Raw genomic sequence first — 13,033 nt, forward strand, 5'->3', positions numbered from 1 at the left:
GCACTTGGTAGGCCCTCAGCGAAAATCTGTCGAGGGCCGAATGGATGTTTTGAACGCACAAGCTGTCCACGCCTCCCCCGCCAGGGGGGCGGGGCAGGGATCAGCATCCTTCCCCACGCACAGGTGAGGGGGAAGCGGACCCAGGGCTGGGAACCCGGCCGGCCTGAAGGTCGGGGGAGCTGAGGGCCCGACGGGCTGTGCCCTCGGACCATCCCCGCGCCTCGCTGAGCTGGAGTTCCCTCGTCTACGCCACCGGGAGGGCGCCGAGCCCCCCAGCGCGCCCCCGGGAGGCCGCTCGCCCGCCTGCCGCGACTTGCCCAAGGTCACCCGCGCCCCGTACCCCGGGTTGTGGGGCGGGGGCCGGCGCGGGGCGGTCCCGGGGCGCCGCGCGCGCTGACGCCGGGCCCCGCGATGCGGCGGGGACTGGGCGCGGGGGGAGGCGGCTTCGGCGGGCGTCCTCCTTTTGTGAGAGCGCCGGCGGCGCGGCTTCTCGAAGGTAAACGGCGTTTCCTCTTCCTCCTCGATGCGTCTCTTCCTTTTATAGTTATTTCTCGCCTGGCAGTCGCCGGGGCTGTTGCTGCTGCTGCTGCTGCTGGGCCGCCGCGGCGGGGGCCGCTCGCAAACCTGTGGCGGTGACGTGAGACCCGCCAACCCGGAAGCAGCGGCGGCGGCGGCGGCGGCGGCACCCGAGGCTCCGAGGCTCCGAGGCTCCTGCGCTCCAGCGCCGGCGGCTGCGCTCCCCTCGCCGCTCGCCCGGGCCGCCAGGTACGTGCCCGGGGCTCCTCCGGCGCCGTCGCCCGGGCCGCCCGGCTCGCTTGCGCGCGCCCTGGGAGCCGATCTGCCACCGGGGAGGGCGTGGGGTGCGGGGCGCGCGCGCGATGGGTGCAGGGAGAGGTGGGAGTGCGATCCGGGCCGCGCCGGGCGCCCTGCGGTTGGAGAGGGGGCGCCGCAGCGGTGGGAGTCCCCGGCGCGTGGGGCGCCCCGAGGATGCGCCTCGGGGGGGAGGGGGCTGGAGGGCGCGAGGGGCGCACGCCGAGGGGCCGCCGCCCGGGTCCGCCCAGCTGTGGGGAGCGCGCGGCTGCGCCCGGAGGGAGGGGTGCCCGGCGTGGCCGCTCCCCCGCAGACCCCTCCTGCTAGCCAGGTGCGGGCGCAGGGTCTGACCCCGGGCGCCGTGCACCCCCCAACCCCCCAGCTAACTTCGACTGGGGGCTTGGAAGGCCAGTCTCTTAGAATTGAGGAACTGGAGGGGGTGAACAGAATCTCCCTTGGCTTCAAGACTTCCTCGTGGGGTAACCACCCGCCTCTGTTTAAAGAGCACTTCCTCTTTGCCCTTTATCTTTTCGTCGTATTTTTTTTCCATTTTTTTAAAAATGTAAGTTCAGTGTTAACGAGTGGATGCCCCTGCAGCCTGCACGGCTTCCCTGGGGTTGTGTACACACCCCGTGGGTATGGAACCTTGTGTGTCCTGTGTCGGGGGTGGAAGGAAAGAGGAACCGAGGACTTCCCTTACTGGAGCCCCCGGCGGCGGTCTTTGATCCTCCCCCTGCCGCAGAAATGGAGCCAGAGGGGGAGGGGTTGAGTGGGAAGGAGGCCCCGCCGGGGAGTGTCACGAGGACTTTGCACCTAGGTTTAATTCCTTGCTCTGCCACTTAATAGCTGTGTGACCTTGGGCAAATCGCTTGCCCTCTCTGAGTCTTAGGCGCCTGTCTCTAAAATGGGCTGCTTTGAGTTGGGCCTCGAGAAGAGGAGCGTGTATTTCCTGGCCTGGAGAGGGCGCAGTGATTGGACGTGTCATTGTCAGTCACCTTTAATTTCTGCATCCCCACCGCCTAGAAGGGGGGCCTGGGGCACATGGGAGGTGCTCCATAGATACCTGTGAAATGAATAGGTGGGTGGTGAATTTTCAGAAGTGAGTGGCTGGGTGTGGTCCCACATTTTGGCTTCCTTGCCCTGTGACATCCATTCCATGGTCCCCAGAGAGCCACATTTTGCCACCTGGGATATATGTAATCCACCCCCTTCCCAAGGAGGATTAGCTTGTGAAAATATTGACTTCTTATGAAAAGGAGCTTAAACTCTGACTTTGAGCCTCTCCTATTCTTGGAAGATTGCATTTAGTGGAAATGAAAAGGAAGCCTCATTTTGATTGCCACCGCCAGATGACTGGCCGCCGGGGCGGGCTGCCAGGGCTGACAGCTGGGCTGATTTCCCAGGCATTGGGGTTCCTGTAAACAGGAGGAAGCTAGGGAGAGGTGGGTTTTCTCCTAGGTGGGGCGTGCAGAAGTGGTCAGCTGGCTTGAGTTTTCTTCCTGGGGAGGCACGTTGTAATTTGCATTATCTGGATCCTTGCTAAACTTTAGGCATAGGGAGGGGCAGAGCGTGTGTGCTGAAGGAGCCCAGGGTGGATTCACCCTCAGGGGTACTTGGAAATGGCCTTCGTATAAAGGCTCACTATGCATTTCCGCAGGTCACTTGGGGAGATTTTCAGGTAATTTTGCTTTCTCTGACAGCCATTCCTTTTCTCCTTTCTCAGCTCTCAAAGGCCTGTGTGCACTTCTCTTAGGATCCTTAGCTGTGCTTTTTTTTGGTTTTTTTCTCTCACAGCTGGAGGGCAGGAGATGAGCCTGAGTGCTGCTATCATTTTAAGAGGCAGAAGCAGGCACCTCTGTGTGGCCGGCTGCGGTTTCAGCATATGCGCGGATTCATTTTTAAGGCATAGAGTGGCCATAGTTACCTATGAAGTAGAGATTTTATTCTCATCTTGCGACTTAGAGAAAGTGCAGGACTTGGCCCAAGACCCTCAGCCAATTAAGCAGCAGATTCAAGGTCCTTCCTCTAGACTTCCTACTGCAGAGCTCTCCCGCTTCCCGGTGCACTGTGCTCCCTTCTGAAGGGCCTTTGTGTTTCCCCTGGCACCTGGCAGGCTGTCTGGCATATGCTGGATACTCAGTACATGTTTTTTTTTTTTTTTTTTTTGACAGAATGAACAAAAGAGGGATGGTTTGCTCTTTGTGGAGGTACAGTCTGTCTCTACCTCAAGGTCAGCGCACTGGCCTGTAGGTGACCTTTTGCACTTGTTCTCTGGCCATTCCTCCCAAGTGTGTCTTGGTTCCCCATTGTGGAATCCCAGTCTCTGTCAGTTCCTGCTTCAGCACCCAGAGCCCATGACGGGAGGGACTCCTGAGGGGCACCAGTGCCAGGAGGTTGTGGCCTTAGGCCCATCATCTCCCTGATGGAAGAGACCACTGTCCTGTGGCTTTGGAGGTCTGGGACTTGGCCGCCAAAGCGGTTTCTCTCTCTCCAGAGAAACCATCTTCCAGCAAGCATTGTGGCCATAGTGTTGTGTCAGCGAAACATCAGATTTAAAATCAGTCCACTTTAGCTATGCCCTGGCCTGAAGCCTTAGAGAGGTCATGGCCTTCTTAGAACTTTCTTTTCCTCATGTATAAATGGGCAAAATCATCCCTGCCCCATTCCATCCAGTTCACAGGACTCCTGAACATGAGGACAGGATCCACAGTCACACCTCATTGCCCCCTCTTACTGCCTGTGTGCATGTCACAAAGTTCCTTCACCTCTCAGAGCCTCAGTGTTCTCATTTGTAAAATGGGACGATCTGTCGGGGGGATGGTTTTGCTCATTGCGGTCATGTGAGTGATGCTTTCAGCACAGGCCCCCGTTAAATGGCCATAATCGTCAATGTTTATTATTATCAACAGCAGCAGCAGTAGTGATCCCTGTGTCCTCAACTAGAGAGAGCATAAGCGTCTCAAGGGCCAGAGCCATGTCCCTTTTTTTTTTTTTTTTTGCGGTACGCGGGCCTCTCACTGTTGTGGCCTCTCCCGTCGCGGAGCACAGGCTCCGGACGCGCAGGCTCAGCGGCCATGGCGCATGGGCCCAGCCGCTCCACGGCATGTGGGATCTTCCCGGACTGGGGCACGAACCCGCGTCCCCTGCATCGACAGGTGGACTCCCAACCACTGCGCCACCAGGGAAGCCCCATGTCCCTTTTTTAACTTGAATTGGAGCTTCTGGATAGAAGTAAATTGAGGAAGGGTGGGGGGAAGTGTTGATTTTATTCTTTTTCTCCTTCCCTGTCTGGGACACTTGATAAAGGCCTGATGAAGAAAGAATCATGATGATCCTGTTTTTCATCCATCCCTGAGGGTAAAAGGTCTTTTTTCCTCTCTCTCATAAAGTGAGCTCTTTATGTACCTATGACACTCATTTCATATCTTCTCATAAACTTCGTATCCACTCCTTCCAGATATCACCCAAGACTTGATCCCCCCAGATTGTCAAATAGACAGAGTTCTGTTGTGTGGGTAGAACTTTGGGAGTTAAGTCTTCGATGGTCTTAAAAGGGGTGATTGGCCTCACCAGGTTGAAGGGAAGATAATAGCTTTGTAGCCAAGGATGCATGAGGTTAACAGCATCTGTATTTTCCTCTCATCCTTTTTGGCTTCAGAGGCAGCATGGGTGTGGGTCTGGGGGCCAGACTGGCTGGGTTTCCATCCTGGTTGTGCTGCCTACGAGCTCCGTGGCTTCCTCTCTCTGGGCCTTCCTCATCTTTCAAATGAAGAATAATGTTTGCTGCCTGGAAAGGCTGTTGTGAAGGTCAACACAGAGGTGGTCTGGGGAGCCTCCCAGCACAGTGTATGGCACATAGACGGTGCCCAGCAAATGTCAGTTACTTTCCTGCCACCCCTGGGCTCTTTCTGTCCTGGCCCCAGTCCCATCGTCCTGTCCCTCCGTTAACGGGGCTCCAGTTCCCACTGCGGATCAAGCCCTTGGGTGACAGCTTCATCCTAGATTCAAGTTCAAGTCTCCATGCTTTTCCAAACCACTTGTTGACTGGCCACAGTATGGTGCTTCCACTGTGAATGGAGAGATCCTTGTACCAGAGCTTGTCAAGGAGAGTAAACTGGGGAGTCACCGAGTTTACGTTTTGTCCCGTTGATTTTTTTCCCTCTCCTTTCCAGAGACTTACTAGCTGCCATCTGCTCCGAGGGAAGGAGACATCATGTTCATAAATACATAAATAATCGAAGCTGACGAGGAGATTTGTTTAAAGAAGTGATGCTGAGAATGATTTTTATAAATATTTAAGATAATCTGAAGCCATTAGAGGAATCGCAGGGTTTATTAAAAAAAAAAACTGAAAGCATGTTTTGGAAGGGTTCCTTTCCCTTCCAAGTTGAATAAACGTCAAGAGTAGTGGACGCAGGGCCCGCAAGGGGCAGGTGGCCTGCGGGTCTGTTTGTCTCTGCTGTTGGCTGTTGGCAGTCATCCATTTATGGGGGCTGATGGATGGGGAACACGAGGGTAGTCAGAGCCACAGCACTGAGGGGGAGAGCTCTGAACATTTTGAAGCTGCCTGGGCTTCCTTGAGACTCAGAGAGCCAGTGGGTCACACATGCCAGGAGTCCCCCTGGGGGGGCTGTACATTTCAGATGCTGCTTCTAGAATCTGAGAGTCAGTGGCAGGCTTCTAGAAGGTTCCTAAGGTGAATGTTTTTTGCTTAATGACAGGCTACATTTTAGTGAGCCCTACTGAGGCCCACAAGTCGAGAGGCAGCTGGGTGGTCAAATCGAGGCATGTGGGATAGGGCATGTCAGAACCAGGGGACACCTTGCAACACTTCCCAAACTGGTGTGTGCCCCCGGATCCCTTGGGGATTCCCTTGCAGATTCTGAGTCACAGGCTGGGGTGGGCGGAAGGCCTGCATTTCTAACACCTCCCCATGTGATGCTCTGGGTTGTGGACCACACTTTGAGTAGGGAGAGCTTGGAGGTCCCCACCTGCCGCATTCATTTGGGACCCCAGCTGGCACTGAGGTTGTGGATCAGAATAGAGTCCCGGAGGCTCCTGGGAGCCGATGGCTTAGTTAGCAGAGGAGACAGACATGCCCCAAATCGCACGGTACGAAGATGGTGGGAACTGAAGGGAGAGTGGAGAAGAGCTCCCTGCACCCACCCAGAGGTGCTCCATAGCCCAGCAGGGCCCGGGTGCTCTGGGCAGTCCAGGTGGGGTGGGAGAGGGAGGGAAGGGAGGGAAGCAGGGAGAGTGTGCCAGGCCTTCACCCGTGATAAGGGCTGGAAGGACTGGACAGGAGCCTCTTGCTCAGAGTTTCAGGTTTCAGGCGTCCCGTACTCTTTTTTTTTTTTTTTTTTTTTTTTTGCGGTACGCGGGCCTCTCACTGCTGTGGCCTCTCCCGTCGCGGAGCACAGGCTCCGGACGCGCAGGCTCAGCGGCCATGGCTCACGGGCCCAGGCGCTCCGCGGCATGTGGGATCCTCCCGGACTGGGGCACGAATCCGTGTCCCCTGCATCGGCAGGTGGACTCCCAGCCACTGCGCCACCAGGGAAGCCCCGTCCCGTACTCTTAACTGAACAGATGAGGGAACTGGGATCCAGAGGGGGAAGCATTTTGCCCAAGAGGCAAAGTCAGGACCGGAACCCAGGTCTTCTGGCTCCCAAACCGAGCTTATCACACGGCTCCAGAGTGTCTTTCTGCGAGCGCCTCGGGGCCGCCTTAGTGCAAGGCTCTGAGGCCAAGGAGATGCTGGGGGCTGGACGTCCCCAGCGCAGAAGGTACCTCTGCCCCTGACCTTCCTTTGGCAGGGGACCGAGCCCTTAAACCCACAGTGAACAAGAAGGCCCGACGCGGGAAAAGTGATGGCTTTGAAGCCGTGCACCCCGCCAGGCTCCTGGCCTCCTCTCCCTTACCCCAGTCAGCACCCTCATGTGAGCGGGGGAGGGCAGCGGTGCAGCCGTGTGGAGGGGCTGAGGGTGGGAAGAGGCCTGGGCAGCAGGAGGAAGAACAGCTCCATCCTTGACTCATTCGCTTCGTGGAGTCTCCTGGGACCGGCTCTGTCCGGCGGCTGGGGGCTCTGTGGAGTGTTACCCCAGTGCCCACTCAGCAGATACTGTCGGACTGTGGAGCCGGAGGCGTCCTGGCGCTACCACTCAGTAGCTGTGTAACCTTGGGCGAATCGCAGGGCCTTGCTGAGCCAGAACCATCTCGGCCAGAGCTGGGCTAATAACACCTGCCTCTCTGGATTGCCTGGAGGACTGAATGAGGTAATGTGTGCTCTAGTTGCTAACCCAGCCCCTTTGTAGAAACACTCCAAAAAGACACCCCCCGGCTTCCCTGGTGGCGCAGTGGTTGAGAGTCCACCTGCCGATGCAGGGGACACGGGTTCGTGCCCCGGTCTGGGAAGATCCCACATGCCGCGGAGCCGCTGGGCCCGTGAACCATGGCCGCCGAGCCTGCGCGTCCGGAGCCTGTGCTCCACAACGGGAGAGGCCACAACAGTGAGAGGTCCACGTACCGCAAAAAAAACAAAAACAAAAAGACACCCCCTCCCCACGAAGACATAGTCACCGCTGGGTGGGGACGGATTTGTCCAGTGCTGATTTCAGGCCAGGGCTGTATCCTTCTGGCAGTGACGCGGGATATGGATTTGAAGGGAGGGTAGGTATGTCTGGAAGGTCATTGCAAATTGCTGCAGTGCTTTTATGCAAAACTGAACGCTGGGGTTGGCCCCCCTGGGGTTCTCCTTTGAAAGGGAGAAGAACCGTGGAACTTAGGACCTGGGACCTCCTGGTTCACACATGACTCCCTAACTGTGGCGTCTTCTGCAGCTTGCCTAACCTCCCCCGGCATCCCAGTGCCTGTTTTGCAGCTCGTTGTGGCTCTGAAGTTGGAAACCGGTGCAGTCGGCCTGGCGTAGGGCCTGGCCTCTCACAGGTGCTCAGTACTTCGAGGCCCCTGTCTCCTCAGCCTCAGGGTCTGGGACTCTGGGAGGAGTCCCAGGGGAGGGGAGGCCTTTACTGCCAGTTTGTGTGCTGGCCTGGCCCCAGCTTTGCTCAAAACCAGAGGTGAAGTACAATACAGAAAGCAGCCAGGAAGTGAAACTCAGCCAGTGAAACCCTAAAATGTCTGCTCTGCTCCCCTGAACTCTGGTTTTGTGTAGCGCCCCAAGCTCTGGAGGCACTGGAGACCGGCCAGTGCGGGCGTTCAGGTCCCGCAGGCTGCAGACGAAAGCTGAGGGGTATCTCACAGTCCTTTCGAAACACGCTTTCGTAGCCATCAAGTGTTCAGTGCATTGTGGAGAGAGCAGGTCCGTCCTGCTCTTCAGCCACAGACGCTGAGTGAGTACCTACTACGTGCTGGGCCCGGTGATGGGTCCTTGGGGGGAATAAATACTATGTGACCCCTGACACCCCACACAAGTCCCTAAGGGCCTGAGCAGCTTAAGAAGGAAGAATTTGGATTTGTTTCCTTGGGCTCACCCAAGCCCAGTCCCTCCAAGCCTGTCCTGTCCCTCAGGAATTGGAAAAGTGCTCTAGCTAGGTTTGGAGATAGGGCAGTAGGGAGAGTCACCGGGCACCAGAGGACAGGGCGGCAGGGTGATGGAAGGGGATGGGGGCAGGGCAGCGGGAGTTGGGGAGCGAGACAGCATATCTGACACTTTGTGTCGCATTTATGACCCAGCCAAAGGCCTCCCTAATAACAAGCCTCCTGTAAATGTCACATTGCGGGTTTTTGTGATTTTGGTTTTTTTGGGGTTCTTTCGTCTACCTTATTATAGTAATAACTTTCCCTTATCGGGCATGGACAATGTGTACTTTGCAGATGGTATTTCTTACCTCACAGTAACTCTGTGAGGCAAGTTATATTATCCCCACCTTACAGATGAGGAAACAGAGAACACTTAGAGGCTAATAAAAAGCAGAGCTGGAATGCAAAGTGCTACACCAGCTTCGACACCTACCTATGGTTTTTACTACCTCTTCTGAGTGTACTTCAAACATAACTCGAAAAATCTCTGAAGAGAGTTGTCTACCAAGGAGCAGACACGGCTGCTGCTGGACGATGCTAGATGTTGCTAGAAGACGGTGGTGGTTTTCTAAGTGGGCATCTCATTATGATAGGCGCCTTGGCAACCATCACTGCCGAGAGCCACCTACTGTGAACTTGTCAGCCCAGGAAGTTCCGGATTTATAAATGACTCTTGTAAGTAGATTACTTGGGCTAATTTGAGTGGTGAGGTTTTTGGTAAATTCAGTGTGAAACTGACTGGTGCTGTTAATACACCTCTTGATGTGTTTGGTGTTGGGACGTGTAGCACATGCATCGTCTGCATTACTCTGTCTGCATGCTCCCCCAACAAGGCAAGGTTTTGGGGGGAGGAAGTGTGCTCTGGGTTCATGCTTTGGGGTGGATGGTTGAATTGGGCAGGAAAATCCCAGTGTTTGGGCACTGGTCACTGTAGACTTGAGAAAATAAGGTGGATACAGGATGAATCGCTGGACTTGTAGTGTTTCCCCCATCCATTTTCAGTGTGTGAATTTACCAGAATATTCTAGGTGTGGGTTTCCTCTTGCCCAGTATTTCTTTTATCTGACCATAACTTGCGTATGTTTAAGCTTCCTGGGTGGGAGGGTCAAGAATCCACATTTTTAGCAAGCACTCAAATGATTCTGACGCATTGGTCCTTGTCACCCAGTTAGAGGAACCCCACGTAGCATAATCTTTTACCTGTGTACCACCTGCTTCTAACTGCTGAGGGTGGGGCAGTTGGTATAAGATGGAAAGGACATTGAAGATCACCTAGTCCCATCCTTCTCAGCCTTTTTCAGGCCACAGCCCACTCAGGAAACAGAATTTATAAGGTGTGGGTTGGGGAATGGGCAGTAAAAGAGGAAGCATCTCTCGGCTGGAGATGACTGACCCTGGGGCCACCCACCCAAAGTGCTGAGGAGGTCAGTATCTCAACACAGTGTAATCTCGTCTAGGAATCCCGCTTGGGAAGCTCTGATTCTCATCCAAGGTTGGAACCTGTTCACACAGCCCATGGAAGCCCAGAGAGGTGATGTGAGTTGCCCAGAGTCACGCAGGAACTTGAAAGTCATCTAGGTCACTCACTGAAAGAATGATCAGACCGAGGAGGGGAAAGCCCTACTAAGGACCACACGGCCAGCTCGTGGCCCAGCGAGGAGTTCTCGTGACCAGACAGCCTGTCCGTGGCAGGCGGGTTGCCGAGCCATGGTGGCCTCCCCAGCACTCACCAGCCTTGGAGGTCTGGTTTCCTGTTCTAATCCGAAACTGATTTTCTGCTAGTTCCTGACAGAGAGACACATCCCTCAAGACCTAAAAGCACCAAAGGAGAAGAAACCTTACACAGGGGACACATCTCAATCGTGAAGTCCGGAAGTCAGCTCAGCAGGCGGAACTGCATATGGTGAAAACGATTCAGACAGTCTCCTAGTTTGCCCCTGAAGGATCGTTTGTGCACACGTGATTTTGTGTATGTGATGCTGTGCGGTAACACGTGTGTGTAAATGTATCGCACAAGCCATAGTGTACAGTATACGATAAAGGACAATTACAATATCCAGACAGAAATTCAGTTAAATACAAGAGACAAAGTACACTTTTATTATTTAAATTAAAAAAAAAGCATTTGGCCCTTTGAGTGTAGCTGAATACAGCTAAGTTAAATGAGCGTGAGATACAGTTCCATTGTATGTTGTGATACATTGAGGACATCTTGAGAACGTGTAGCTGTCCTGACCCAGTGGCGTGCCATATATTACACGTGTATGTACAGTTATTTCAGGGGTCTCTTCTGCTTGAGTGTGATTAACTTTGGAGACTTTTGGGGGGTCCAGCTCCAGTGTGGGAGACCTAGTAGACTGGAAGGACACAGCCTCTCCTGGCCTAGTGAGGCCCGACTCCGTTTTTTGAATGAAAGCAGTCTCTGATCACAACCTCACGCCTGTGGTTGAATGCCCCATTCTGGAGTTGATCTGAAAGGGCCTCCTGGGCCCATGGGGGACTCCAGCCTTTAGAGAGGACCCCAGCTCCCTGAGGCCCTCCTCCCCCTGACCCCAACACCCGCAGTGGAACTGTCTGTTTCCCCAAGCGGTGTTTCTCAAAGTTTCAGTGGTGAAATGCAGAGGAAGTGTAGAAAAACGAATTTGCATACTTCTGACTTCACCCTGGCCCTCTCCCTCTCGGCAGTAAATGAGGAATAGGTGAGCTGTGACCTTTTGAATGTCCCCCACCCATTCCCCCAGGGACCCCCTCCCCCATGATCATGGCTGAGAATGTGATTGGAAAATGCTTCTCTCCAGCTAACCCGATCTTTGTCTGGAGACCTTGGACATTTAAAACCCAAAGAAAAGGAACCTGATCTTTTGTTCCCGATCTGTTAAGTGGGGCAGGAGGGAGTATTTGATTCCACCTTGGAGCTTATTCTCCTACGCATTATGGAGCTGCCACTCAACAGCAGGGATTGAAGAGCACCTGAGATGCACCTGCTGATGTGCAGAGACTGGAATGTTCTCTAAGAGCTCACTCAAGAGAAAACCCATCCGGTGCCCCGCCCTCCCCCCAGGATTGCTGTGAACCGTGTCATCCTCGGAAGGCACCTGTATCTTCTTGCTGGTGGCCAGCTGGGTCCTTGATCAACCCTTCTGGGCAATCATGGCAATTTATATCAAGAGCCATGAAGATCTTTGTAACCTTTGACCCAGTGACCCCACTTCTGGGAAGCTGTCACAAGGAAACAATAAAAAATCTAGACAAAATGTTGCACAGAGATCTTCAACTCAGCTTTTTTGACAATAACAAAATAAGTTGGAAATAACCTAAGCGTCTGACCATAACCAAAGACCTGAATCAGTTCTGCTGTAGCCACTCAAGGTGAAGGCCCAGGGAGGCTGGGCGAAACTGAGCAAAGCAGTCATATATAGGAAAAAAGACTGGAAGGAAATACACTCCAAAATGGTGTCAGAGGTAGTGGAAGGCAGATAAGAATCTGGACGAATTTCTTTTCCTTTCTCTCTTTGACGCATTTTCTGTAATGTGGTGGCTATGTCACTTTTATGGGAAGAAAACCTCTTTTCTGTCTCTTCTTCTAAGAAACTGAGAACTCTGCTGTTTCCAGGGAAAGCAAGAAAACCAAAGTGGAGATCCCTTCCTACACGACGCATAACAAAACAGACCAGCTCCTGAAGCTTAGTCCCGGGCATTCCTGAGGTTCCAGTGCTAACAGGCCTGTTAACAGGGATATAAGACAACTGGAAAAAGAATAGCTGGTAGTTCTTGAATATAACAGCCACCCTGGATCAGACAACCTAGACCCAGGCAGAAGACATTATTGTTGCCATTTAATAGTAGTAAAATAATCAATGAGGTAACCCAGGGGTGGGGGTGGGGGTCAGAGGAGGTCATGTGACTTTTCTAGACTCACCGTGTCTAGAGACACCACAATCCCAGGAACTCTCCTGTGGTCATATGGAAATCATTTTCTGGGAAGGGTAAGGTGAGGGTCAACTACCAGTGAACAATAGCAAGGTTGTTTTCTGTTTGGGTGGCATTGTCTTTGTAAGTGGCAAGCAGAGTGAACTCTGGTTCCAATGGAGGAGAAGCTGCCCTGGTGTGTTCTGAGTGGAAGAGATGTATCCTTATGTCCACAAGCAGGGGAAGGCGCCGAGGTGAGCTACAGCCAGTTACGGGGATAGTAAATCTCCAGACAGTCTCTGTTGTGTTTAAAATGCCATTTTCTTTCAAGTTCTGTAGCTCACCTGTCATTGCCTTCATTTTGGAGCAGTTCTGATTCAAATAACTCCTCAGCCATTTTTTTAAGGGAGGCACAAAAAAGGTGCCTGGGAACTAGGTGCCAGAGGTGGGTTTGAGGAAGAAGCGTGTGAATTAATTTTCTGCTTTGGGTGGAAAATTGAAATGGGAGTGTTTTAAAATGTTCACTTCAAGGACTTCCCCGGTGGCGCAGTGGTTAAGAATACGCCTGCCAGTGCAGGGGACACGGGTTTGAGCCCTGGTCCGGGAAGATCCCACATGCTGTGGAGCAACGAAGCCCGTGCGCCACAACTACTGAGCCTGTGCTCTAGAGCCCGCGAGCCACAACTACTGAGCCTGCGTGCCACAACTACTGAAGACTACGCGCCTAGAGCCCGCGCTCCGCAACAAGAGAAGCCACTGCAATGAGAAGCCCATGCAC

The 13,033-nt window shown here is 53.9% G+C and overlaps 1 protein-coding gene across 7 annotated transcripts in view; it reads left to right on the forward strand.

The window, feature by feature from the left end:
* The first annotated feature begins 437 nt into the window (after window positions 1-437).
* Window positions 438-13,033, forward strand: part of CYRIB (CYFIP related Rac1 interactor B) — a 153,203-nt gene continuing 140,607 nt past the window's right edge. For 4 of the 7 annotated variants that reach the window (XM_067711268.1, XM_067711269.1, XM_067711273.1 and 1 more), the window contains exon 1: window positions 621-765. The gene's annotated coding sequence lies outside the window, so the exon portion shown is untranslated. Of the gene's footprint in view, window positions 497-620; window positions 766-13,033 lie in introns of those variants that run through there. The other 3 variants (XM_067711267.1, XM_067711272.1, XM_067711275.1) reach the window with 3 other exon arrangements.

This window comes from Pseudorca crassidens, chromosome 17, assembly GCF_039906515.1.
Source record: "Pseudorca crassidens isolate mPseCra1 chromosome 17, mPseCra1.hap1, whole genome shotgun sequence".
Lineage (NCBI taxonomy): Eukaryota > Metazoa > Chordata > Mammalia > Artiodactyla > Delphinidae > Pseudorca > Pseudorca crassidens.